The 27888-nt window shown below is 40.3% G+C and overlaps 1 protein-coding gene across 4 annotated transcripts in view; it reads right to left on the reverse strand.

The window, feature by feature from the left end:
• Positions 1-27888, reverse strand: part of Sgcd (sarcoglycan delta) — a 601123-nt gene that overhangs the window by 348705 nt on the left and 224530 nt on the right. The window contains exon 1 of one of the 4 annotated variants that reach the window (XM_040747906.1): positions 13549-13918. The exons of 2 other annotated variants lie outside the window; for them this stretch is intronic. The gene's annotated coding sequence lies outside the window, so the exon portion shown is untranslated. 4 annotated transcript variants of the gene reach the window in all.

Genomic DNA, 27888 nt, shown 5'->3' on the forward strand with positions numbered 1-27888 from the left:
ATAAGGGGTGATGTCCCACCCTGAATGTGGTCAGCACCATCTTATCCACTGGAGGGAGCGTAGACAGGTATTATCCCTACTTCCCATTTTTTGTGCTGTTTGTTCTCCTGTGTCACCCCCTCTGGCCATCATGACAGAAACCTCTAAAATCTTGAGCCCAAATAAATCTCCACTGCTTTTAAGTCATATCTGGAACTCTGCCACAACAGAAAGCCTGATATGCAAATAAACATGTAACTTCGTCTATATAACCCTGCTATCAACCTCATGAAGGAAAAACTGAAGCTGCAGCAGCAGAAGGTTGCCCTTTGGGGCTCTGCTTATGCTAGAGGGCTCCTCCAGGGAAAGCCCTCTAGCATAAGCAGAAAAACATGAATGAGCCAGTTAACAAGCAGAAGGACATGAGTAGGGCACCCATGGAGAAAAGAGAACTAGCAAGTGTGGAGCAATGTCTTGGGTGGGTTCTCTAGATCATGGAAGGACACGGAGATATTGAAAACAAGTATGGGTTAAGGCTACTAAAAGGCTGTGCAGGCTCATACAAGCTGTAGTCAGTTCAGCTGTGATTCTGATTGCAATAGTAAGCCACCACTGCAGAAGCAACATGTGAGGATGAGATGACTACATTGCGCTAGGCAAGTGGCCATCAGAGATGAGAGTGGAAGCTTGGAGTGCGGCCCATGACTATTGATCCCTCTGGGATCAGGTGAGAAAGTCTAAACCAGTGAAGATATAGGAGGGAGGAGCAACACTTGTTGTATGTGGAGACAGTTGGGAAAACACAGCTAATGGATCCCTCTGCTGCTGGGACAAAGCAAGAGAAAGCTCAGGAGTTTAAAAGCATGTAAGGTTCTGGCAAAGCATCATGGAGAATGAGAATGCCATTTCCCAGAGTAGACACATGAGGAAGCAGAGGCTTATAGGCAGAAGGTGTATGCCATAGACAGGGAAAGAGGAGTAGATAGTTACATAAACATGAAAATGAACATAGACTCTCCAAAGTGCTGGTCACAAAGGCACATGGGAACAGCTCTGAAATTTTGGCAGGAAACCCACTCCCAACACAAACAGGTAAGTTTATAGCAGGTACAAACAAGTTAAGTTTCTAGCATATAAGTAGTAAGTAGTAAGAACAAACAACTTGCACTTAAGTGGACTTTCTTCTGCTGAATCAGAAGATAGCTAAGTGTAATCTTGTGCATCAATGCTCATCATTCTAGAGAGCGAAAGTGTGAAATGGCACTGATGTTGTTTTATTTAGATAGAAAGGTATCTGTGATATACATGTATACATTCATTCTAGTCACTATCAGATATAAGAATGTATCCATTCCTGACAGTTACTGAGAGGTTAATAATCATAAAAACAATTTCATCAATAAAGAAACAGAGGACCCAAGAAATGCAGAAATATTCTCATGAAACCCCAGTAGGATTTAGTAAGCTCTGGAACCATCTTTTCCTTGCATCACATGCAGCGTGAGGAAAGACCTCACTCTAAGCACAAAGCAAGGCACTAAGAATTACCATGGAGGTCCGTGGAATGCATTAAATGCCCATAAGCATTGCCACCACCTGAGAAGTACAGGTTTTGCTTCAGGTCCCACTGTGGCACTCTTCTGTGTATTTGGACTACATCAATAAGCAAACATAAAGGCACCCTCCTCCATGATCTCATGGCAGTAAGAAGTAGTAATGGGAGAGACAGATAGCCAACACAGAAACACAAGTATATTTTCAATTTGATAGGGGATGAATGATTTGGAGGAAAGATCAAGGATAGTCTTATAAATGTATGTGAGCAAAGATCTCTAGAACTGATAGAGATTTGGTTTTTTAAAGAACTCAGACTTCATCTAAATGTGATACTTGATATTGCAGGTTAAGGACCAGAGATGAACGTGTGAGAATACCCTTGAACACAAGTCATCAAAAGTTTGACTGCAGGTTTAATTCTGTCATCTGTATAAACAAAAAAGCTATATCCATCTGTCATGGCTACTGTTTGGGGAATCTTTTCAGCTCACCTGGCACCCAGGACTTCACTTGGCCAGTGCTTTCTAACTCTTTGTAAATGTTTCTGACAAAGGCCAGAGGAGGACAATCACATCTAAGATTCCAGAGCTTTTCCCTGGCTCAAGAACCAGGCTGCACCATAAGGTAATGATGAGCCTCACTCACACACTTCAGATCAGAGAGTGAGACCCAAAGCTTGACGGGTTTATATACAACATGAAGTTCCCATCTGTCCTAGTAGATGAGAAAAAGTTCTTTCTGGGATGGGGGTGGGCTGCTGGGGTGTGCAGGCACTTAATGGAGGTCACAGAGTAGTTAGCAATAAAAGTAGGCTGAAGAGAGAAACAGTAAGTTTCCCAGAAATTCCAGGCCTCAGTATTTCCCATTTTAACTCTTGTTTCCTTCCCCTGGCCTTAAGCAATTGCACACACAACTTCGGGTACTCAGAGATGCAGCACGACAAAACTTCCAGCTGCTTAATGTAAAGCATTTATAAATTCTAGCAATTACTTGAATATGCTCTAATTATTTATTTAGTTTTTTTTAATTTATTCTTTTCTCACACAATAAAACTTGACTGCAGCTTCCCTTTCCTAAACTCCTCTCAGTTTCCCCTACCCCATCCCTATTTCCCAAAAAAGATCAGTCCTCATAGGGACATGAACCAAACAAGGAAAAACAAGAGGCAACCCAGTAGGAGGGAAAGAGTCAGAGACACCCCCACTCCCATTGTCCAGAGTCTTCCCCAAACACTAAGAATACCCCCAAAACACCAAGAAAAACCAGAACATATATGCAGAGGGTCTAGCCTAGACTCATGCAGGTTCTGTGATTTGGCACTTCAGTCTCTGTGAGAGCCTATGAGCCTGCTTAGCTGATTTCCTGGGTGTACTCTCCCAGTGTCTTTGACTATATCCCAGCCCGAATACAAATTGATGACAATCCTCTTGCCCCATGTCATCATACCTGGCTTTAAATGGTTTACTGAACTGGTTTAACACTTACAGCATATGCTTATCAGTATCTGTGAAGTATTCTGCATCCATTATGTGAGTTGGTGTACACATTCACAAATGCATTTATGTCTATCAAAGTACAATTTGCACCCACCAAATATATGCAGATAGTAACTAGAGAACTCCATGGGTTTTAGACATCTGTGCTTATGTAAAAATATGATATAGGACATATTTATATCACTCTCAAAATTCCTCTCATGCTCTTCCTTTAAAAAATTGTTCTTGCTCTTTGTGATTGCCTGGACTGGGGAGTGCAGGTGGTCGACTTGCCCCTTATGGACCAAGAAATCCAGATTCTGGTGACATCTCTGTGCTAATCCCACCCCCACTCAGGGGGGAGGTGAACATGGGCTCCTGTCTCAGGCCCGACCTCTATTTGCCCTCTTTGAAATCTCCTGGCCTGGGGACTCCGGGCAGGTTGACTCACCCAAGGTGGTTCAAGCCATCCAGAGTTTGCTGACATCACAGTGCTGCTTCTGCCTCTACCCACCAGGAGTGGGAGTGTCTCTGACCAGTTTTCACCCAATGTGAGACCTATCAGAGCAGTGGACCTGCTTGCACCCACCAGAAGAGAACTTTGGACCCATACCCTCAAGAAGAGAAAGAGACCCCAACTGGAAGAAGGAATGGGAAGACAACAATATAAGAACAATTTCAATAACAGAAAAACCAATAAGTCACCACTAGAGTCTAGGGACTCTACATCAACAAGACCTGAACATCAAAACACAGATAAAGCAGAAGAGAACAACCTTAAAAACAACTTCATGAAGATGATAGAAACTCTAAAAGAGGAAATGAAAAAAATCTGTTAAAAAAGTAGAAGAAAAAACAAATGAAAAATAAAGAAATGGAGGAAAAGACAAACCAAAAATTGCAAGAAACAAATGAAACAGTGCAAGCTGAAATAGAGACAATAAAACAAACACTGTCTGAGGGAAGGGTAGAATTAGAAAAGCTTGGTAAACGATCAGGAACTAGGGATGCAAACATAACCAACAGAATACAAGAGATGGAAGAGAGAATCTCAGGCACTGAAGACACAATTGGAGAAATAGATTCATCAACCAAAGAAAATCTTAAGTCCAACAAATCTCTAACACAAAATATCCAAGAAATATGGCACACCATAAAAAGGCCAAACCTAAGAATAATAGGTATAGAAGAAGGTAAGAAACCCAACTCAAAGGTGAGGAAAACATATTAAGAAAAATCATAGAAGAAAACTTTTCCAACCTAAAGAAAGACATACCAATAAAAGTGAACCACAAAAAAGTCCCCTCATCACATAATAATCAAAACACCAAACATACAGAATAAAGAAAGAATATTAAGAGCAGCAAAGGAAAAAGGCCAAGTAATATTTAAAGCCAAATCTATCAGAATTATACCTGACTTCTCCATGGAAACTGAAAGCCAGAAGGTCCTGGATTGATAGACTAAAAACATTAAGAGATAATGGATGCCAGGCCAGATGACTATACCTAGCAAAGATTTCAATCACTATAGACGGAGAAAACAAGATATTCCATGATAAAACCAGATTTAAACAAAAATACCACTAATTCAGCCCTACAAAAAATGTTGGAAGGAAAACTCCAATCTAAGGGAGGTAACTACACTTACACAAACATAGGCAATAGATAATTCCACTTTACCAAAAGCAAAAAGAAAAAGCAGCATAAATCCACACACAATACCACCACCACCACCAAATCCAAAACAAACAAGACTTAACACAAAATGGCCCTTAATTTTCCTCAATATTAATGGTTTTAACTCACCTATAAAAAGACATAGGATAACAGAATGGATAGGAAGACAGAATCCATAATCTGCAGCATACAAGAAATACACCTCAACTTCAAAGACAGACATTACCTCAGAGTAAAGAGTTGGAATAAGATTTTCCAATCAAATGGACCCAAGAAACAAGCTGGTGTAACTATCCTAATACCTAACAAATTAGATTTCAAACTGAAATCAAAAGAGGTAAAGAAGTTAACTTCATATTCATCACAGGAAAAATCCATCATAATGAAGTCTCAATTCTGAACACCTAAGTTCCAAATACAAAGGCATCCATGTTCGTAAAAGAAATATTACTAAAACTCAAATCACACATAAAACCTCACATACTTATATTGGGAGACTTCAATACCCTACACTCACCACTAGACAGGACTACCAGACACTTAACAAAGAAACAAAAGAACTAACAGAAGCTATGGCCCAATCAGGCTTAACAGACATCTATAGAACATTCCATACAGACACAAAAGAATATGGGGAAGGACAGACTTTGGAGATCCCCCCCAAGAAGGGCCTCACCCTCCCTGGGGAATGATATGGGTACTGGGGGGGGGCTGGGAGGGCTGATGGAGGGACAAGGGAAGAGGGGTGGGAGAGGGAGCTGGGACTGACATGTGAAGCATTCTTGTGTCTAATTTAAATAAAAACATATATTGAGGGGAAAAAAGAATATATCTTCTTTTCAGTGCCACATGGAACCTTCTCGAAAATCGACTACATACTAGGCAACACAACAAACCTCAACAGATACAAAAATTTGGAATAACCCCCTTTATCTTATCAGACCACTATGCTTTAAAGTTAGAATTCAACAACACAAATTGCAGAAACTGTACAAACTAATGGAAATTGAATGATAAGCAATTTCACCATTCCTGGGTCAAGGAAGTAATAAAGAAAGAAATTAAAGACATCCTAGAATTGCCGGGCGGTGGTGGTGCTCGCCTTTAATCCCAGCACTCGGGAGGCAGAGGCAGGCGGATCTCTGTGAGTTCAAGGCCAGGCTGGACCGACAGCCTCCAAAACAATACAGAGAAATCCTGTCTCGTAAAACCAAAAAAAAAAAAAAAATAGACGTCCTAGAATTCAATGAGAATGAAGACACAACATACCCAAACTTATGGGCCACTTTGAAAGCAGTACTAAGAGGAAAGTTCATAGCACTAATAGCCCACATGAAGAAGCTGGAAATAGTCAAACCAGAGAATTAACAGCACAACTGAAAGGTCTAGAACAGAAAGAAGCAAACTCACCCTGGAGGAGTAGACTGCAGGAAATAAGCAAACTGAGGGGCTGAAATCAATAAAGTAGAAACTAGGAAAACAGTCCAAAGAATCAATGTACCAAAGAGTCGGTTCTTTGAAAAAATCAACAAGATAAACTTTTATCTAAAATAACCAAAGGGCAGAGAGAACAAGCAAATTAACCTGTATAGCAAGAACTCTGAATGTTTAAAGAAAGATACTAGAAAATGGAAAGATCTACCATGCTCTTGGATAGGATCAATGTAGTAAAAATGGCAATCTTTCCAAAATCAAACTACAGTTTCAATGCAATCCCCTTGAAAATACTGGCACAATTCTTCACAGACCTTGAAAGAATAATACTCAACTTTATGTGGAATAACAAAATACCCAGAATATCCAAAATAACCCTGTACAATAAAGGAAAGAACTTCCAGAGGCATCTTTATCCCTGACTTCAAGCTCCATTACAGAACTATAGTCCTGAAAACAGCTTGGTACTGGTACAAAACTATACAGGTAGACTAAAGAAATCGAATTGAAAACCCTGATATTATCTCCCACACACCTGTAAACACCTGATTTTTGACAAAGAAGTCAAAATTATACAATGGAAAAAAGAAAGCATCTTTAACAAATGGTGAGGGCATAACTGGCTGCTGGCATAGAGAAGACTGCAGATAGATCCATGTCTATAGCCATGCACAAAACTTAAGTCCAAATGATTCAAAGACCTCAACATAAATCCAGCCACACTGAACCTCTTAGAAGAGAAAGCAAGAGGTATCCTTGAATGAATTGCTACAGGAGACCATTTCCTGAACATAACAACAATAGGACAGACAATGAGATCGACAATTAATAAATGGGATATCCTGAAATTGAGAAGCTTCTGTAAGGCAAAGGACACAGTCAACAAAACAGTAGCCCATACAATGGGAAAAGATATTCACCAACCCCATATCTGACAGAGGACTGATGTCCAAAATATACAAAGAATTCAAAAATTCGTCTCCAAATCAACAAATAATCCAATTAAAAAGTGAGATATAGAACTAAATAGAGAATTCTAAATGGAGGAGTCTAAAATGCCTGAAAGACTCTTAAGAAAGTGTTCAACATCCTTAGCCATCAGGCAAATGTCTATCAAAACAACTCTGATGCCATCATACTCCTGTCAGAATGGCTAAAATCAAAAACACCAACAACAGTTTATGCTGGAGAGTATGTAGAGAAAGGGGAACAATTCTTCACTGCTGGTGGGAGAGTCAACTTTTACAACCACTTTGGAAATCAATATGAAGATTCCTTAGGAAAATGAGAATCATTCTACCACAAGATTCATCAATTCCACTCTTAGGCATATACCCAAAAAATATACATTCATACAACAATGACATCTGTCCTATTATGTTCATAGCAGCATTAGTTGTAATAGCCAGAACCTGGAAGCAACTTAGATGCTCCTCAAGTGAAGAGTAGATAAAGAAAATGTGGTAAATTTACATAATGGAGTACTCAGAAGAAAATAATAGACTCTTGAAATCCACAGGCAAATAGATGGAACTGGAAGAAATCATCATGAGTGAGGTAGCCCAGTCACAAAAATACAAACATGGTATGTACTCACTCATATATGGATTTTAGACATAGAGCAAAGGATTACCAGCCTATAATCCACATAGCCAGAGAAGCTAGGAAACAAGGATCCTAACAGAAACATATATGGTACCCTGGAGAGGGGGAAAGGGACAAGATCTCCTGAGCAGAGAGGATAGGGGGAGGTTAGAGGGAGTTAGGAGAAAGAGAAGGGGAGAAGAGGAGGGGAGAGGAAGACATGAGCCTGTAAGAAGATTGAGTTGGGGGAAGAATAGAGAAAAGAGATACCACAATAGAGGAAGTCATTATAGGTTTAAAGAGAAATCTGACACTAGGGAAATGTCCAGACATCTACAGGGATGATCCTAACTAACAAGCTAAGAAGTAGTGGAGAGGCTACCTTAAATGTCCTTCACCAATGATGAGATTGATGACTATTTTATATGCCATCCTAGAGCCCTCATCCAGTAGCTGATGGAATCAGAAGCAGACACCCACAGTTAAACACTGAGCTGGACTCCTGGAATCTAGTTACAGAGAGGGAGGAGTTATGAGCAAAGGTGTCAAGACCAGGCTGGAGAGATCCACAGAAACAGCTAACCTGAACAAGGGGGAGCTCATGGACCCCAGACTGATATCTGGTAAACCAGCATAGGACCAACCCAGGACCTCCCTGAATATGGGTGTCAGGAGGCTTGGGCAATCTATGGGACCTCTGGCATTGGATCAGCATTTATTCCTAGTATAGGAATGAACTTTGGGAGCTCATTCCACATAGAGGAATATTCTCTTACTCTAGACACATGAGGGATGGCCTAGGCCCTGCTCCAAATGATATGACAGACTTTGAAGATCACTCATAGAAGGCCTCCCTGGGTAGCAGACAGGATATGGAATAGGGGGCTGGTGGGGGGAAGGGGAGGACGGGAGAGATAGGAATGGGATTGATGTGTAAAACAAGCTTGTTTCTAATTTGAATTTTAAAAAAAGGAAAAAAATAATTCTCTATAAATGTATGTTTACATGTATATATATGCTGGCATATTTGCATGTGAATACAGATACACACAGAAGCCAGAAGAGGGTGTTGTGTCATTTGGAGCTGGAGTTACAGGTGATAGTAAGCCACCTAACATGAGTGTTGGGAAACAAAGTCTGGTCCTTTGCAAAAACAGTACATACCCTTAACTACTGAGCCAACTCTCCAGTCCCTGACACCCTTTCTTAAACAATCTCCAGTGATTCATCTGACTTCTGACATGTTTATAACTTCTTACTCCTACTACCACTCATGTGATATTAGTTTTATGAACAATATCTCACTATGAGCCTTCTGCTCCTTGCTATCATATTAGCTTTTGCATTTCTCTTCAATCAGATACCCAACCCAGCACAATGGTGTTCTTGTAGAGAAATAAGCCACAACTTCATGGTACCCTAAGTTCGATCCAATGAGCCCCATTTCAGGAGAACTGAGAAAGGGCCCTCTGAGTCACTGTGTTCCAGAGTTCCATTAAGAAACTCTGCAGAGGCAAATTGAATTGAGTCATATAAATTGTCACTCGGTAGCACAAATGACTGAAGGAAGCATGCACCTGCTCAAAGGAAGAACTGTTCAGAACTGCTCTGTCTTGGTGACATGACAAGTGAGACCATAGACACAAGTGAGACCACAGACACATTTCTTTTGTTGTAATGAATCATCTGGACACTCAGATTTTCACATGCTATGTTAGGATATAACTCAGTAAATGAATAGAAAAGTGTGTGATGGAAGGAGCTAAGCACAGCTTAGAATGATCCCAGCATTCTAAAGCCTATGCAGGCCATCAGCAGTTTGAGGCTAACCAGGGCTACAAAGTTAAGACCAAGTCTCAACAAAGCAAATCCAAACAAATTCACTTTGTGAGCCTAAATAATTTTATAGAACAGCACATGGATTTTGACTGGAGGATTCTCAGTATGGAATATATTGTGCACAGCTTGTTTACATAGAGGGGCAAGGCCACAGTCCTTTCTAAAGTGCACAGCGCACTTTGGAACTAATGTTGGTCATGACATTGCCAAAGTTATGCTGTCTAGACTTACCTCTTACCTGCACTCAGCTCCCTAGAGCAAGGCAGATGCCTACTGTGATGAGCACGTAGGTACTCAACAAGAGAGAAAACAAAATATAGGGATGTGATGCTGGCACTAAATAAAGGAGAGGGAAAGAGCCAGAAATATTTTAACAAAAGAAAAGAGAAAAGACAGCCATAAGGACACATTGGAATGGAAGAACAATGTGGCTCTTTTCCCATACACTCTGTCCTTCAGCAATCTACTCTTGTGAAATACACCATGCTCCGTGCACATCCCCCATCAGTCTTTCCAGTAGGATACTGTGTAAGGATCTGCTTGAAGAAGGCAGTTCACCCTGCCGACCACAATAACATGGGCAAGCAGTAGCAGGGCCTCTAGGCATTCCAAAAACATCCTGTGGAAGTCAGGGTGTTCACAACTGAGTCTGATCCTATCAGAGGAATTGGAAATGTATTTTACACAGAGAGAGTCTGCTCCCTGACAGTATCGTCTTTATCAGGGCATTGTGCTTGCTTTAATAGGCAGCACTGCTTTCTTGGTTAAAACAAGAAGAATAAAGCAATTGTATCCACAGCCACCTACACACCCCGAGCATTAGTACAGCCATCAGCAAAGAGTTGCTAGCAAACCAATCTCACAGGATTTACACACGAAGTGAACCATGGTGACACAGTCCTCTGAATTCCGCAGGCCCAGCTGAGAGTCAGGTCAGAGGCCATAGCATACAAGCTTTGCTTTAGAGGAGGTGGCTCACATTTGGCAACAGGAATCTGAAGCAATAATGAAGACAGTCACCTTTCCATGTGGCAGCAAAGGTGAAGTAATGGGGACAATGAAAGCTGCAGAGAAATTCAGAGGGAATGCAACCAGAAAGGAAGCTATGCAACTCAAAACAAAGCCCTCTCCCTCCATTGGTGACCTTTATCATGATCTGGTTATTCCATTCATTCTCAGTTTATCTGGTACCACAACAGTTAACATTAACCACGTGTATGCCTAAATGGCTAAATGTTTACTCTGCATAGAGGTTTATGTTATGTGTATTCTGCATCCACAACACACTGTGAGGCAGATATTATCATAGTTCATTTATAGACCAGGACATTGGGGCCCAGGGTGATGATGAAAGCTTCATAAGGTCAGAGTCAGGATCCCAATAGAGCTAGGGCCCAATTCTCAGCTTTACCGCTCATTTGCTAAGGCAAGGTCTTCATCTACTTTTAATTGTTTGTTGTACTCCCTGTCCTTGGAATCCACTCTCTTTCCTGCTCAGATAGCTGGATTAAAGTTCAGAGAAATACAGTTTTGTCAAACATCGGTTAACAAGAATATTACAGAGGAGGATAAAGATGATAGCATGAGTAAGGGTAAAACAGAGGGATGAATAAAATATTTCAAGATGTCCAGACTTGGGAAAGCAGATGTAGAGTTTGCCTTGGAATTACAGAAATCATAGATTCTGAGAAACACAAAGAAACAAAGTGTGGGCACCCTTCTAAACTTGAGACCAAGGGAAGAAGTGAGCTAAAACGTTCTAGAGATCTCCATCACTACTGTTTGTTTCACTTCAAAAACCTGTGTTCATGCCAAGTACCACCATCACCTTCATGCATGACTTCAGAGGCCATGAGGAAGATATTGGGCTCCACAGTGCACAGAGGTACAAACGGACTGATTTTGATCATGCTTGAGAGAGGAAATAGCACTCAAACAACCTCAGTGTAGGGGGTAGAGTGAGTAAAACTATCACTCAAGACATTGTGTCATATCTTTCTGACATTTGCCACCAAAGCCATACTAGTATTTCAGCAGTAGGCAAATGACAAAACAGTATTTCACAAGCCCTGTAATTTGACTTAACTTGAACACATTGCAGGGAGGAGAACTTTCATAACTGAGAATTTTCCAACTTTCATGTTTTTCAATAGTTTTTGAAGACTATGAGTGTTGGTGACTTCTGAGAGGTCCTCTATTACTAAGACCCCCCTTATACTGTTCATCTGTCTAATATGGCTTCTAAAGTGTCACTAAGCATAATTATTGGGCCAGCACACATAAAGCACACTCACAACCCACACTTGGTATCAAGAACCCAGAAGTGCTGTCTTTAAGCAGGATTGCCTGCACTTCTTAGGCAAGAGAACCTTTCTCTTGTCTTAAGACTTACATCTTTATAACAGAATTTATAACAGAATAAATGGTTCACTTGGTTTAAGAGTTCAAATATATTTGACTCTTCTTTTATTTAACTTTTTTTGGGATGCCAAGGACTTATGACCAACACCATCTGTGATCTAACTTACAGATTTCCTATTTTTAGATGCTAACAACACTCTGATTTGCATCAATGATCAAAAAACCTTCACCTCAGATTATGATTTCTACTCAGGTCTTAGAGAGTAAAAGATTAGCCAAAGACAGTCCTTGAAGCATTACTCCATGGGACCGGTGCCTGACCCAGTTATGTCTGTGTGCGTGGAAGCATCAGGGCAAGACCATAATGAAGGGTATTTCTTCCATATTAAAGGAGTTAGAGGGACAAATAATTCCCCTTCATGCTCTGTAACTACTTCCCTTGCTTGTGCATGGCACTTAGAAAAGAAAATAAGGTATAAATAAAGCCTATGTAGAAGTAGGGGAACCAATTCTCCCTGACATAGTCTTGGCTTTATAAGTCTGATCTATAACCACATGTGTGAAAAACAATCCTTTTAATACTTAGATTACCACAAGCAGGGTTTGAAGGACTGATGGTCAAATGCAATTTTCACTGACCCAGCTTTCAAACTTTCTTTTCCAATGAAACCTCCTGCAAAATCCCAACATATAGAATAAGTTAATGTATCCGGGCTCCACCAGAACAGGGTGTTCCAAAGCCATTCCTTTCCAGATGCCTACAGACCTGTCAGGAACAGCATCTCTTGGTAGTGTCTTCTGCTGGCAAACATACATTTCCCTGGATCTGGGCCGTTAGATTCTCAAGCTTAGAACAGTACTGCCCCTATTGGAACACCCTCTTGTTTCAATAAACCCTCAGTCACAGATTGGGAGTTATACCTGCCTTTGGACTTCCCCTTCTAAATGATATTACACTATTTCCTGGAGATGCAGCATCAAACTAATCCTGGTGGTTCTTGGTTTTCATAGTTGTGAGCTAATTTCCATGATAAATATATCAATTGTCTGTTTGTCTAGCACCTATCATCTGTTTATCATCCTATCAATCATTAAGTGTCTATCAGTTCTAACCACTTATCTGCTTAACTATTTCTTCTACATATCTACCATCTATCTATTCTACCATCTACTCACCAATTATGTCTCTGAATCTAGCTACCAATCTACTGATCTACAATCTCTCTACCAATCTCTCCTATATGTCCCTATTATTCATATACCTACATATTGTATCTTCTTACCTATCCCTTCTATTTATTAATGCTCCATAAGTGTTATCATCTATCATGAATCTATTCTATCAATCACCTATCCCCTCACCCATCTGTGTTTCTGTAGTAATCAACATGCCTATCTATCATTTCTCTCTGTGCATATCTAATCTATCATTCATCTATCTATCTATCTACCTATATACCTACCTACCTATTTTTATTATAGTCTATTTTCTATATCTAACTATTTATCATAACATATTTTCCATTATCTTACTCTCCATATCACTCATGTTTTTGTCACATGTTTTCTATCTACCCTTTATCTACATCACAATCTTCTATCAGTCCTGTATCTCTGAAGAAAAAAATAACATTGCTTACCTATTTTTAAAAAAGCATATATAGCATGGTCTTCTCTTTCAAAACTTTGTTTTTATAAAATAGGTTTAGCAGAGCCTGGAATAGCTTCATCTCAGAAGTGACTTGCTCATGTCCACCTGGTCCCTTCACTCAATGCTCCCGCAGGAATAGTTCTGCAAGGAACAAATATGGGCTAAAATAAGGCCCCAAGAGCCTGTTCTCATCTGCTTAGGAAATCTGAGCCCTCTGGGTAGTGCTATTCTTACAAAATGTGCTTTCTGATTACTTCCAGAAGGTACTGCAGGGCAGGTTGACCATAAGGTCTCCCTTTACAAGGAAGGTAAACCAGACTAGTGCAACGAGGCCATGATTTACCTGCGTGTGAAGCCAAGCAGAGCAGTGTCTGAAGGAGTTTAAGAAGTGTGCTAATTTCCTGTGTAGAGATTTTTCTTCCTCCATGCTCCATGCTCATTTTGCCCAGCTCTGTCTTTACAGTATGCACCTCTGTCCAGATTTCTTCACTGTCACCCTCCTCCCCACATCCCTTTCAAACGTTAAGAGCTTGAGTTTCTTTCTTTCAAAAATAGGAACTCAGTTTGAGGCCAACCTGATCTGCATAATGAGTTCCAGGACAAACAGGGCTACAGAGAGACCCTGTCTCCAAACAAACACGAAACTGAAAAAATACAAGAAGAAGTAATGACTTGCTGGAATAAAACTCACGCACGTGAAAAAAGTGCAGGTTGGCGAGGGGGGGGTAGTGGGACCTGGGAAGAATAGAGGGGGTAAAGAGGAAGGGAGTTGGTCATGGGGGAACAGGAAGTTGAGGGGGTGGGGGTAGAATAGGGGGAAGAGGGAATCATAGGATCGAAGACAGATCAGGCACCAGAGTGACCTCGAGTGATCTAAAGGTATAACATCAATTGGCAAGCTAAGCAATAGTGGAAGGACCACCTCGAATGCCCATTCCTGATAATGAACTTGATGGCTATAACTATCCGGGAGCCTTCATCCTGGGACTGATGGAAGCAGAGGCAAACACACATCTAAGCACTGAACTGAACCCAAGGAACCCAGTGACAGAGAGAGAGGAATGATGAGCAAATTGGCAAAGAATGGGCTGGCAAAACCAGCAGAGACAGCTGATCTGAACAGGGAGTGCTCATAGACCCCAGACCGACAGTGGGGAGGCCAGAATGGGACTGATCTGGACCCCCAAATGTGAGTGTCAGTGAGAAGGCCTGGACAACCTATGGGGCTCTGAGCTGTGGATCAGTGTCTATTCCTGGTATACAATCTGTCTTCATGTGCCTATAGCACAAAGAGAGATGCTCTCTCAGCCTGGACTCTTAGGGGAGTGCCTTGACCCTACCAAGAGTAAAATGATAGACTCTAGACATCCCCTATGTGGAAGTATGTGGCAATAGGGTGGGAGGGAGGGTGGAAGGGGAGTGCGGGAGGAGGGGAGGGAGAGGGAACTGGGATTGACATGTAAAACAAGCTATTTAAAATTAAAAAAAAAAACTAACGAAAAAAAAAATAGGAACTCAGAGTTTCTTCCCAGTTTGGGCACTACTCTGCACAATCTTGCAACCTGGAGTTGCTATGTCACGCCTTTCTGCAGAAAGCTTGACATGAACTAAATTTAGAGGCGATGACATTCCAGATCTCTTTCTGTCTCTGTTCCTGGCAATGGGTGCTTGGCTGTTGTTCATGCCAGCTCCTAATCTGCCTGGACATTTAAAAAGAGAGTCATGGTCCATCTTGACTTCTAACTGTCCTCCCTAGCCTGTAGGGAGTCCTGGAATTCTTTAAGCTGCCCCACCCTGCCCTACTCCATCCACCTCTATCCCTCTTGACACTCAGATGAGATGAACAAGGAAAACAGGTGTGAGCCATTACTCAAGACTAAGAAAGCCAGCTAGCTGTCAGTCACATACAGATTCTATCCTCCAACAACTAAACTAAGGGGAAAGAAAGTGCTAGTTGAGAATCTGAAAACTTTACTACCAGAGTGACTTCTGCCTACCCATCTTAAGATGGGGAAACTGAGGCATTCCAGCATTTACTCTTCATTCAGCCCCATCTCATCGAGTACTGACAAGCTGCTTGTTAGGGGGTTCAGGAATTAAGCTCAACCCATTTTCCAAGAGAAGCACTCATGAGGTCTAGTGGCTCTTTGCTACAGAACTAGTAGGCAAGGACTCCACCCTTTTATCTATTTTCCCCAGGCAGGCTTTTGCCCAAGTCCCCTCTGGGGAGTTCCTCTTGCCATGGACTCTATTGCAAGGAAACCTACAGCAGGATGGATGAGCTTTAGTCCAGACTTATCTTAAAGACAGTGGCAATGTGGAGCTTGTCTTCTAACTATGAACACAGAAAGGAGCAATGCCAAAGTCCTAGGAGGGCTACTACATGCATTGCAATACAGCCTATATGTATAAAAGAGAATTAAAATTGACCAGGAAAGCCAAGGTCTCCCTGCCACACTAAAATTATTCAATATTTTAATGCACTATTTTTAGTTAGGTGAAAATAAAATGAAGTGGTCGATAAAACATTCACATCATTAGTCTCTATTTTTAACAATGATAAAAAAAATAAATTACCGCTTTCTGCTGTGGCTATATTATCTGTATTTTTTACCTGCAGGTTATTCCTGCCACTGAGTAAAAAGGGAATTGTTTACCAAAGCAGAATAACAGCCCAGCACACGTTGGGTAAAAATATGTTACTGCTCTTCAAAACTCACATAAGAAAGCCAAAATCATATATGAAAATAAAAGACACCAGGAACCCTTACACACACATTTGTTCCTACCCTCTCCAAAAAAAAAGAAAACAAAATGTGTTCCAAAGTAAAAACTTCAAACTCTGATTCCCTCCGAAAACAGAGCACTCTTCCCTGCTTGGAACACCGTCTTAAAACCCTTGAAGCATTAAGAACGGGAACATTTTTCATCAGAGATTGTCTTTGCTGTCAATGAAGTATCCTGTGAAGCAGAAAGGGAAACTTCCAGACCGCTGGAACAGAGTGACAACAGGAGGAATCCACACACTCTCCCTTCCCGGTGGTGTTAGCTGTAGTGTCCTAACTTTCAAAAGTGCCTGGGCACTGTTGAAACTCAGACCTCCAGGGCCTTTGTGGGGAAAACAAAGATGAGAACCACCGGCTCCCTCTGCAGAGGTGAAGGAGCTGAAATGTGTTAATTAACACATACACACGCGACCCCTATCTCACCCCACCCCCCCGCCCCCCCAGTGTTTGTGAACAAACACCAGACAGGGCTCAGGAAGTTAGGCTGGAAAGGCAAGAGCTGCAAGTTCCCTACCTCTCCTCTGTTTCACAGAGTGGCGGATGAGAGTCCCCGTGGTCCTGGGGAAAGCTGAGAGGTTCTGAAGGAGGCGGCCACTTAGCCCGCCCATGTGAGCAGGCCCTGCCTGCACTCAGGAGCTGCCCCAGTCACATTTTCCAACCGCACAACTGCAGCCAAGTCCCTGCCCATGCCTGAAGAATTTCCTGAACAGCATTCCTGGTCTTTCACTGCCTGCTTTGAAACCCTACTCTGCCTCTGCTTCGATCCGGTTTTGTCAAGCCCAGCTACTGGGCTGTCTCCAGATATCAATGGGAAACACGTGTGTCAAAACACAGCCTTGCTTCCTCGCTACTGCGCTCATGGCGTCTGCTGGGCTCACACTCACAGAAAGAAAGAAAGAAGGCTGTTTCTCGATACGACTTGGATTTTCCAGCCATTCTCCACACAGGCTTTGCTCTGGGTACTGGATGCAATAGACAAGTCACGTTTTACTTTTCTCTCCCAGTTCAATGTGGTCTCTATGTACCTTGCCTGTTCCAAGTGGAATCCCCCACTGTCCCTCTGTGCTCTGCCCTCCCTGGTCTTGATAAATAAACTGACCGCAGCTGAGAGATATGAATTCTAATACCACCTCCCTCTCAGGCTCTTCCTAACTTTTTCTTAAAATTTCAGTTGCTGGGGGAAGTAGTATTTTTAGCATTTCCAGTTCTGTTCTTCCAAGTTGTTGTCCGCTCCACCTGATTCTGCAGCAACTAAAAATAATACAATTATTTTTCTCAGACTCTTGGGATACTTTTTGCTCTAAAGCAGTGCAGGTAAGATGGCACTGACTGTGGCATTTTACATGCTGTGACAACTGCGTTAAGGTGACAGGAATGAGGGAGAAGCTGAGACCAGAATGCACCCTGCATCAGTGCAGCTGTAATGTTTGTTTTCCTAGGTAGCATTCCCTCAGGATGTTCTGGGTATCTCCTGCTGTGTTCTGGGGTCTACCTTTGACATTTTCTCTTTCCTATCATAAAACAGTAGAAAAACCTTAAAAAATACAAGCTTCCAAATGGAGGCTACCTATATCTAATAAGCCAAAGTAAAGTTCTCAAGCTAATATTGCACAAAACAAGTTAAAAAGGAGCATTTGGTGTGAGGTTTTTGGGGTTTTTTTTGTTTGTTCTTTGTTTCTTCGTTTTTTTTCTCTCCTCCTCTTCCTCCTCTTCTTCCCCCTCCTCTTCTTTTTCTTTTCTTCCTTTTCCCTCTTCATCTTGGCATTAGCATAAATCACATGAATATGCAACATTCTTTTTCCCTCTCTTTCCATTTTTCCTTTACTCCCTCCTTCCTTTGTTTTTGTCTTCCCATTTTCTTGCCGGATATTACAACTGTTTTTATGTACCAGAGGGGGCTGCTGTAAATATTAGGATTCACTGAGGTCAGGGGTTAGCATCAAATCATGATGGTGTGGTGTGTATTCAGGCATAAGTGGTTAGACACACCCATACATCTGAGGTCACTGTACAGTAATTATAGAGTCAGAGAACTTAGAGAGTGTCCAATACAAATTGTCCCCAACCTTCATCTTACATAGAGAAACCCAAGCCTAGGGAGATGAGATGACTCATCTAGAGTTGCAAGGACAGTTAATGCCAGAGATCATGCCGAGGAAGGCCTTCTGGGCCCATTCTTTGAGTTCTATAGTTTAGCATGTTCTGGGAAGGGGATATCACCCACCTTTCAAGGGAGCAGACTTCAATCAGATCTGGGCAGAACTTTTCCCTCTCCTCTAACTAGCTGTCCCAGTTGTAGGCTCTGTTTAACTCATTTAATCTCTCTGGGTCTTGGTTTTTTCAGCTGTGAATTAAGGATCATAAATGGATCTATTTTGTAGAAATGGTTACTGATTCATTGAGGTAATCCATATGATGTGTTTACAACACTGCCTATACATCATTTAAGTTTCTTTGTTGTTTTATTGGAACAAAACTCAGACCCTTTCTTTTATCAGAATTGTGTCCCTAGATATTTTCTGCTGTCTAATAAATGCATATCAACTCAAACACAGGAAACTTCAGTTGAAGCAATAAACCAGTCATCTGGCTACTCTTTATTTATTCCCAAACAAAGCACTGGAGTCTTTCTCCAGGTTAACTCTTAGGAAAGGTAACCAGTGGAATCAAATCTGCTGTAAGTCACATGAGGCAAGCCAAGTGCCATTCAGAGCATTAGATATCCCCTCAGCCCTAAGAACTCAGAAGAGTAGTTTTATAAAGAGAAGGTCATGGACAGTTTCAATGCCATGTTCAGAAACATCTCCATCCACAAGGACCAGCAGCAACATGAAATCCCCATACTGAGAAAGAAATCATTCAGAGAAAACACCTGCTACAAATCTTAAACAATTGGACATTTATTTGTGGATTTTACTCTCTTTGTCTAACAGGCTGGGGCACCCAGTGCTTAATGAGGCTTCCTTGAGCTTCCTCCAAGAAAACAAAAGATGGAGTTCAAGTAGTTACTAAATTTGAGTGGTTTACAAATGTTTAAGTTACTAAAGACAGGACAACTCACTTGGAAAACAAACTTACTAAGTTTTATTTTCTTAATTTTTATGAGTTGAGTTTTATGTATGATAATTCAGAGTGGGATTAGCACCCAGTGAATGCTCAAATGACCTCAATGCAGCTAGTGTATAATACTTGCATTTGGCTTGCAAAGGATGGTAGAGCTCATCCCTCAGTCTCATCTTGCAACTTTTCATCTGCATCAGTCAGTTCTTGAATTGCCTTTGATTACAGCAGAGAGCAGTCGTTCAAATTAGCCAAAAGAAACAGAGGGACAATGTCCTAAATCAACAACTGTAAGTCTGCAGGCAGTCCTGAAAGCATGACAAGAGTGAGAAGGATGCTCTCAAGCCTCTTCCTTCTCTTCCCCTAGGCTTCTCTTGGATGGAGTGCCATCTTTGTTCTCTCCACTGAGCAGTGAGGCATTCCAAGCTGCTTCTCTCTCACTGAGAAAAATCCCAAGGGAAAGGAGTTAGTGCTATAAGCACCATACATGTTGAGGAGAATTAGAAAGGGATTCAGAAAAAGTAGAAGGTACAATAAAGTGCTAGGTAAGTTCTGTGTAAGTGCTCTTTCTGTGGAAGCATGAAATCCTGAGTTCAAATTCCTACAGTCTAGGAATGATCCTCATTTGTCTGTTACCCTAGGGCTTGGAGTTGGATAGGGTGATCTCTAGGGTTTGTTGGCAGCCAGCCTAGCTAGAGACCTGTCTCAATGGAGTAAGGGTTAATGATAGAGCAGGACAATGAATAACACCCTCCTATTGTCTCTGCACCCATACACTCTACCACACACACCCACGAACGAAAGCACACACACACACACACACACACACACAATCAATCTATAAAAGTTCTAAGAATAAAAACATACTTCAACATCTTTTCTGCAGAAAGCCCTCTTAGAATAGTATGAAGCAATATTTAGTCAAAAGATGGAAGAATAATTGTATCATGTTCAAGACAAAACAGATTATTGAGGGGGTAGCCTGATCTGGTGCCATCTTTCACTTGAGGGTTTCTTTTGCAAAAGGTGCCCAGTGAGGTGGCACACCCTGTTTGGATCTTCAGAATAGAGGGAAAATACAGGGCCACTTTTCAACAGCCGAAGACAAAGTAATCAATTGACTTTGGAGAGAAATTTTTGTGTAAGAATCTGGGCCTACTCATGGCTTAGTGACAAATGAATGAACCACACCTTGTGAGAATATCTTTATTGGCAAGACATACCGTCTAAACTGATGTCACTTTCAGTTTTGAAAATTCACTTCTACACATGGTATACAGGGAAGGCTTCTCTGGGTGAGTAATAAACTTGAGAAGGAATTGGTACATGGGTGAATACAAACATCCTTCTAAAAACAATTAACAGCATGGATAAAATGTTGGTATACTTGAACAGTCAGCCCATATATTTTGTTTTCCTTTTCACTATAAAACACTGATCAATTCTTTGAAATTTCTTTCTGGTCCATAATTTCTACTAATGTTATAGCATACTGAAAGATAGCTCTTGAAATACCACATTTTTATTTGGAAATAAAATTTATTGATCAATAAAAAATGGTCCAGACTCCATGATAGCCAGAAATAAGAAAGAGCCATGTTTGAAAAATCCATAACATCCCTTGTCTTTATTTGTACAATATCAGTCCTGCTTGGAACAAAACCCAACTGTTGAGTGCAGAAATTCCAAGTGAAATATAAACCATAGGAATAACAAATGTATTAACTAAGAGCCAAGCCTCAGAAACCTAGCTCCTGGATCTGGGAATGGGTTCAGTAAACAAAGTGCTTGCTATGCAAGCCTGAGGAGCTGAGTTTGGATTCCACTACCCATGTAAAAGCAGGCCATGTCTGTGTTTGCCCATAACCACTGTGCTTAGTGGAACAGAAAAGGCAGGTAGACAGGTGGATCCTGAGGGCTCATTGGCCAGGCATCTAGTTGAAATGTTGTGTTTGTAAAGATTCAGTGAGAGACTCTACATCAAAAGATAAAGTAGAGTAATGATTGAGGGAGTCATCCCAATATTAACCTCTACCCCCTGCATGGGCAAACATACCCTCCCACATATATGTGTTTACACACACACACTCACACACCTCACTCAAAAACTATAAATATCAAAGACAGAAAACTTATTACTCACTGTTTATTTCTTTGTAGTTTTTTCAGAATTTCATACATGAGTGCTGTATCTTTTCTACCCTTGTCTACCCTTGTCTCTCCCTCACTAACTCATCCCATTTTCCTCTGACTCTCTTCCAAATAAATGAGCTCTTCTTTTTAAATCATTATTCACACACACACACACACACACACACACACACATTTTATATATCATGCTGAGTCCATGTGGTGTTGCCCATATGTGTTTGTGTTTCAGGCTGATTGCTTGGCAGTGGATAATCTATCAGGATGCTCATCCCTAGAGAGCACTGGTTCTTTTCTCCCAGCAGCTTCTTATTGCCTAAAGCTCTTCATCAAGGGTAGAACCTTGTGAGATTTCTCCCACCCATGACGACATGTCAACTACCCCCTCAGCTGGTGAATGGATAATGCAAATGTGGTACAAATGCACAATGGAATTCTGTTCAGCTGTAAAGAAAATTAAAGTCATGAAATTTGCAATTAAATGGGTAGAACTAGAAAAGACTATAGTGAATGAGGTATCTCAGACCCAGAAAGACAAATACCACTGTGTATTTCAAAGCTTTTCATGGTCACTAGATACATGACAGAGACCACACTAGGCAAACTCATAACTCACAATGAGTCTAAGATTAAACAGTTGTTGCATAAATGTCTCTAACTTCCCTAATAATGAACAAAACTAGTAATGAAAAAATTCTGCATCGTTTCATTGTCTATTTGAAAAGAAAAGAAATTCTCAAAAATTTAAAAATGTAATTAAATCTCAAAAGTGTCTGACTGTAGATTTTCTTTGTTTGGGGTTGAAATTCGACAAACCTTGATTACTACCCCTTCAAAAAATATTTGCCTGCACATCCATGCTTAATGAATAGTCTTTCACAATAGTTGGGTTATGACATTAGTCTAGGTGCCCATCCACAGTTAACAGACAAAGAAAATGGGACTTTATTCAGCCATTGAAGAGAACAGTGTTGTATAATTTGCAAGCATGGGTACAGAACTGTGTGTCACTGCCTTCTTAATAAGATGTGTTTGTTTAACTTAGGCACTTTCATCCTGACCCATCATCATCAGTAAAGTGGACTGGCAGCCTTCATGTGATATTAAAATATTATCTATTTTCCGAGCTATCTCATTAGTTGGTATTTACATGTGCTTAGAATATAAGTATGCTTTGGTAGCAAGAATCTATATTTGAACTGAACTAACATCCTCTTTTAACTTCCCAAGAGCTTAATTATTACAATTTAATATGATTAATTTAGAGGTTATATTTCTAAGCTTGAATTCATTGTCATAACTATGTTATTTAGAAGTATGCAATGCGGTTTACTTCTTCCATGATATTCAGTGCAACTTCAAAGAGTCCTTCCTTACAGCTAATTGGATCCAGATGGCCAGGATTACTCATCTGGGATTTGCATCACTTCCTGTCTCTTTGTATCTAGACACTTTCACTCAGTAAGCACTTTACCCACTCAACCATGTCTCTGGACCAGTAGTCAGCTTTTTAAGGCTTGGCTCTCTACCCAATATTGGTCTCATACTCATTTTTTTTCATTTCTCTTCGGATTGCATGGCTTTCCCAACAGTTGTATTGAACCAGCTATTCTTTCCCTATTGTGAAGTCATAAGATCTTTGTTAGTTGATTGTCTTCCTTGTAGATGTATTTCTAGCTCTCTACTCTGTTACATGGTCTATGTGTCTGTTTTAAGTGTTCGTACCATCCTGTTATATTACAATAGCTTGTAATATAATTTAAAGTCAGTTCATTTGATTCTCTAAGTTTTGTTCATCTTGCTAAAGATTGTGTTATGGGAGCTAGAAAGATTATCAGTGGGTTAAGTACCTGCTTGTAAGCATAAGGACAGAGTTCAGTTTCTAGCACCTACAGGTCAGGCTGCACACATAGAATTCCAGTGCTGGAGGTAGCTACAGGAAGATCCCTGCGGTTTGCTAGCCAGCCAGTATAACTTAGTTGGAGAGATCTAGGCTGAGTGGGAGATTCTGTCTCAAAAAAATAAAGGGAGAAAACTGATATCAATATCTGGTCACCACATATACACATGGAAATACACAGGCAAACAGACAGATTGATAGAAAGAACAACAGAGCAGTATTAGTTATTATCTTTCCTATTTCTATGAAAATTGCCATTGTATTTTTGATTGAGATTGTTAGAGAATATGGATACTTTAACAATGGTAATTTTTCTAGTCTATGAACACTTGGCATCTTTCTTAAATGTTTGTGTTGTCTTAAACTTCTTTAAATCAATAACTTAGTATTTTCAATGTACACACCTTTTATGCCTATGATTCAGTTTATTTATTTCTAGGATTTTTCTCTATTGGACACAATTAAAGATGAGAATTTCCTTCTCCCTTGTTTGTAAAATAGCAATTGTTTTTCCTATGGTCATTTTTGTACTCTGAAACCTTAATGAATATGTTCATTAGCCATACCAGTTTCTTGAAGGTGTCTTTGGGATTTTTCTATTATACAACCATTTAATCCACAGAGAAAACTTTCTTCTGTTCTGATTTGCACTCCTGATTTTTTGTTTTGTTTTTATAACCACCCTAGCTAGGAATCTTATAATCAATAAGGAACTAAAAATACAAACTATTTAGGGGACTTATACTGTTTGATAAGAACAGCCCTCAAACAATTCCATATAAAAATGAGTGAAGGACTTGAACAGAGGTATGTCTAAAGTAGACAAACACATGACCAACAGATACATTTACACATATGCTACATCATTAACCCCCAGGGAAATGCTAATGAAAATCACAATGAGATTCTGTTTCCCACCTACTAGAAAGTCAGTCTGCAAAAAGACAAAAGATAACACTTCTGTACCAAGAGAAGCCTGTGCATTGCTGGTAGTGATGCACACTGATACAGTCATTGTGTAGGATAGCAAAAGGAATGGCACAAAATCCAACACCCCCACATTAATGCATACCTCTAATGAAAGTCATGTCAGATCTTTCAAAGATACTTGAACTCCCACATTGCTCATAACATCATTCATTACACCCAAGATAAGAAAACCTAGTATCTATCAGTAGATGAATGAATAGACAAATGAGATGGTTCCTGTAGAAGAGATCTTACTAGGCACCTGTGGCACTGATCATGCCCATTTGGGCATGGCCACATGTGCATACCTGGGGTGGGATGGGATATAGACCTAAGGAGAGCCTGGTCGCCTCCTTTCTTTGGGTTCCAATCAGGTCTCGGAGAGATCTGATATTGCACGTTCTGAGCTCTAACCCTGGGATATCAGTTTCTCAAAAAAGTGATTTTCTCTTCAATAAAATTAACTTACTTCATTCCAGTCCCGTGGGCCATAATTTGTGCCATTACAGGTTCTAATGAATGTCATTCAAAGACTCATGAGTTAGTCTTGATCCCCATCCTATAGTGCCATCTAATGGTGGTAGAATCTTCAAGATGTAAGGCTTAATGGAAGGAAGTTAGGTCATTAGTGGCCTCAAAGGGGAGGCTGGCATGCCAGCTCCTTCCTTTCTTAGTCTCTCTCTCTCTTTGTTTGCTGGCTGCTTTGAGGTAAACAGCCTTAGCCTTCACTTTGGACTTCCACCATGATACAATATTTCACCATAGACCCAAAGCATGGAGGAAATGAATAATGGAATAAAATTTCTGAAACCATGGGCCAAGCCAGGTGTGGTAGTACATACCTGCAGCCCTAGCATCTTAAAAGAGGAAGCTGTATGATTGCTTGAGCCCATGAATTCAAGAGTAGACTAGGCAATAATACAGCAAGTCTCTATAAAAACAGGAAACTAAACCACAAAAAACTCAGCAAAGAAACCTTTCCTGATTTCACCTTAAGTATCTCAAGTATTTTGTTTCAGTAGCAGAGTGGACACTATACTAATTGTTACATGATAGAAAAAGGAAATAAGGAGCTGGAATTTACTCAGAGAGCTGGTGTTCATAGTAAGATTTCAGCTGGATTACAGAGTTTAATGTAAAAACTGTATATATATAAAGTAGTTTATTTGAATTCCATTAAGTTATTGTTAAATTTTTATTTACTTTGTTTTATTTTATTTGCATTGTGTTCTGTCTGACGGCATCTTTACCAACAAGTGTAACACCTACCTCTAATATCTTGTCTTTGTTAACTAAATATCAGAAGATGGAAAACTCAGACCAGCCTGGAGAAACCCACAGAAACAGATGAGCTGAACAAGGGTAGCTCATGGACTCCAGACTGATAGCTGGGAAACCAGCATAATACTGACCCAGAAACCCTGAATGTGGGTGTTAGTTAGGAGCCCTGGGCAATCTATGGGGCCTCTAGTAGTGAATCAGTATTTATCCCTAGTATATGAATGGACTTTCAGAGCCCATTCCACATAAAGGGATGATCTCTCAGCTTAGACACATGGGGGAGGGCCTAGGCCCTGCTCCAATTGATATGACAGACTTTGAAGATCCCCCATGGAAGGCCTCACCCTCACTGGGAAGCAAAAAGGTGATAGGATAGGGGGTTGGTGTGGGGCAGGGGAGGAGCGGAGGGAGAGGGAACTGGGATTGACATGTAAAACAAACTTGGTTATAATTTAAGTTTTAAAAAGGAAAAAAACAACAAAAAATAGAAAACTCAGACCATCTTATTAATTAGTATAGCCTTGATGCCTTGAATATTGAATTTTTGAAGCTCAGCATTGCAGTGACTTCCTCCACACTAACCATTTGCTTCTGCTTGATTCATTTTATATTGTTGACTAAATCTGTTTTGTCCCTAAGGGTTCTGTTGCATGTAAATCTATGTCTCACCACTAGCTCAATGGCTGTGTAATTACAATTCCTTGGGACTTCAGGAAATGTGAATTTAGGTTTCCAAAAGGAAAGAAAAGATGCCCCAGTGTCCAGTAGCAGAAAATCAGGATGCTATCTATGGTCTTGGTTGCATTGAATACACATTTTCACAGAAGCAAAACAACAGCATGTGCTGAGGAGAAGATGAGTTATATTAGTGGAGCATTCTAATGGTGAATTTAAAATTATCATCGGAGTTTATATTTAATGAGGGACAATACCAAGACTATAATAGCCAGCTTAACAGATAACAGTCTTACTATCAAGGAGCAAAGAGCCTCATCATAGGCTTGCCATGTAAAACCTCTTTAGCCCCAATACTCAGAGTATTTCACCCCTCGAATCTCATTTCCCACAATCATTCTCAGATCCTTGAATTTTGTTTTTCAGAAAATTTGGCTTTACTGGATCCTATAATTTGTAACTAAAATTGGAGACACGGAGCCTTTCTGTATCAACACAATATTTACACATAACCACAATAGCCAATGGTTAGTCAATGCCCAGTGTGTGCTAGGTATGTTAATTACATCATCTGGCTTTGCAAAGTCTCATATGGGCCAACTCAAGGGTTGGCACAATTTTCAGTACAAACCAGATAATGAATATGTTAGGCTTCCAGGCAGTGCAGCACCACATTCAACTATTAAAGCTTTCAAGTACCTAGAAAGAAAACACAAATGAACAACATGCCCTGTTCCAATGTAATTTTATCTATAGATACTACATTTAAATTCTATATATTTTATGGCATAAAATAATATTTTTCTGTTGATTTATTTCAGTTATTGAAATGTGAGTCATTATTTTTTAAATTTCATTTTATTCTTTTGATTTTGAGGTTATAATATAAATATACCATTTCTGTTTCCACTTTGCTCTATCCAAACTCTGCCATATGGTTTTATTTTTAGATTATATGTATATCTCTCTGTGGGGGGGTACATATACATGCAGGTCATCACAGAGCCAGAAGAGAGGTTAGCATCCCCTGGAAGTGAAGTTGCTTGAGGTTGTAAGCTGTCCAATATGAGTGGGTGACAGGAACCTAACTCAGCATTCTGTTAACCACAGAGTCATCCTCTCTCCAGCCCCATTCTTAGACTATGAGTCTGACAAAAATTGATGGAAATCTAGATTGTGTCTGGAGACCCTAGTTTTCCAGCTTCTAAGCCATCAAAATATTTGATACCAAGAACTGAAACTCAGAAGGGCTTAGTTACTAGTCAGAACCTTCTGGCAATAGAGTTGGTCACTATGAATCTCACTCCCGTTTTTTTGCTCCTCTGTGTGAACATATATAATGTTTGGACTTAGTTGGTTAATTTTAAAAATGACATGAAGTTGGAACGTAGACATGGAGAGATCTGGAAGGAGTTAGTTAAAAGAGAAGAAATAGACATTGAGTATGAGTTAAATACACTCCAAGCATTATGAAATTCTCAAAGAAAGGATTGTGCATCTTTTTTTCTTA

The sequence above is a fragment of the Mesocricetus auratus genome, unplaced genomic scaffold, assembly GCF_017639785.1.
Source record: "Mesocricetus auratus isolate SY011 unplaced genomic scaffold, BCM_Maur_2.0 Super-Scaffold_100007, whole genome shotgun sequence".
In the NCBI taxonomy this organism is placed as follows: domain Eukaryota; kingdom Metazoa; phylum Chordata; class Mammalia; order Rodentia; family Cricetidae; genus Mesocricetus; species Mesocricetus auratus.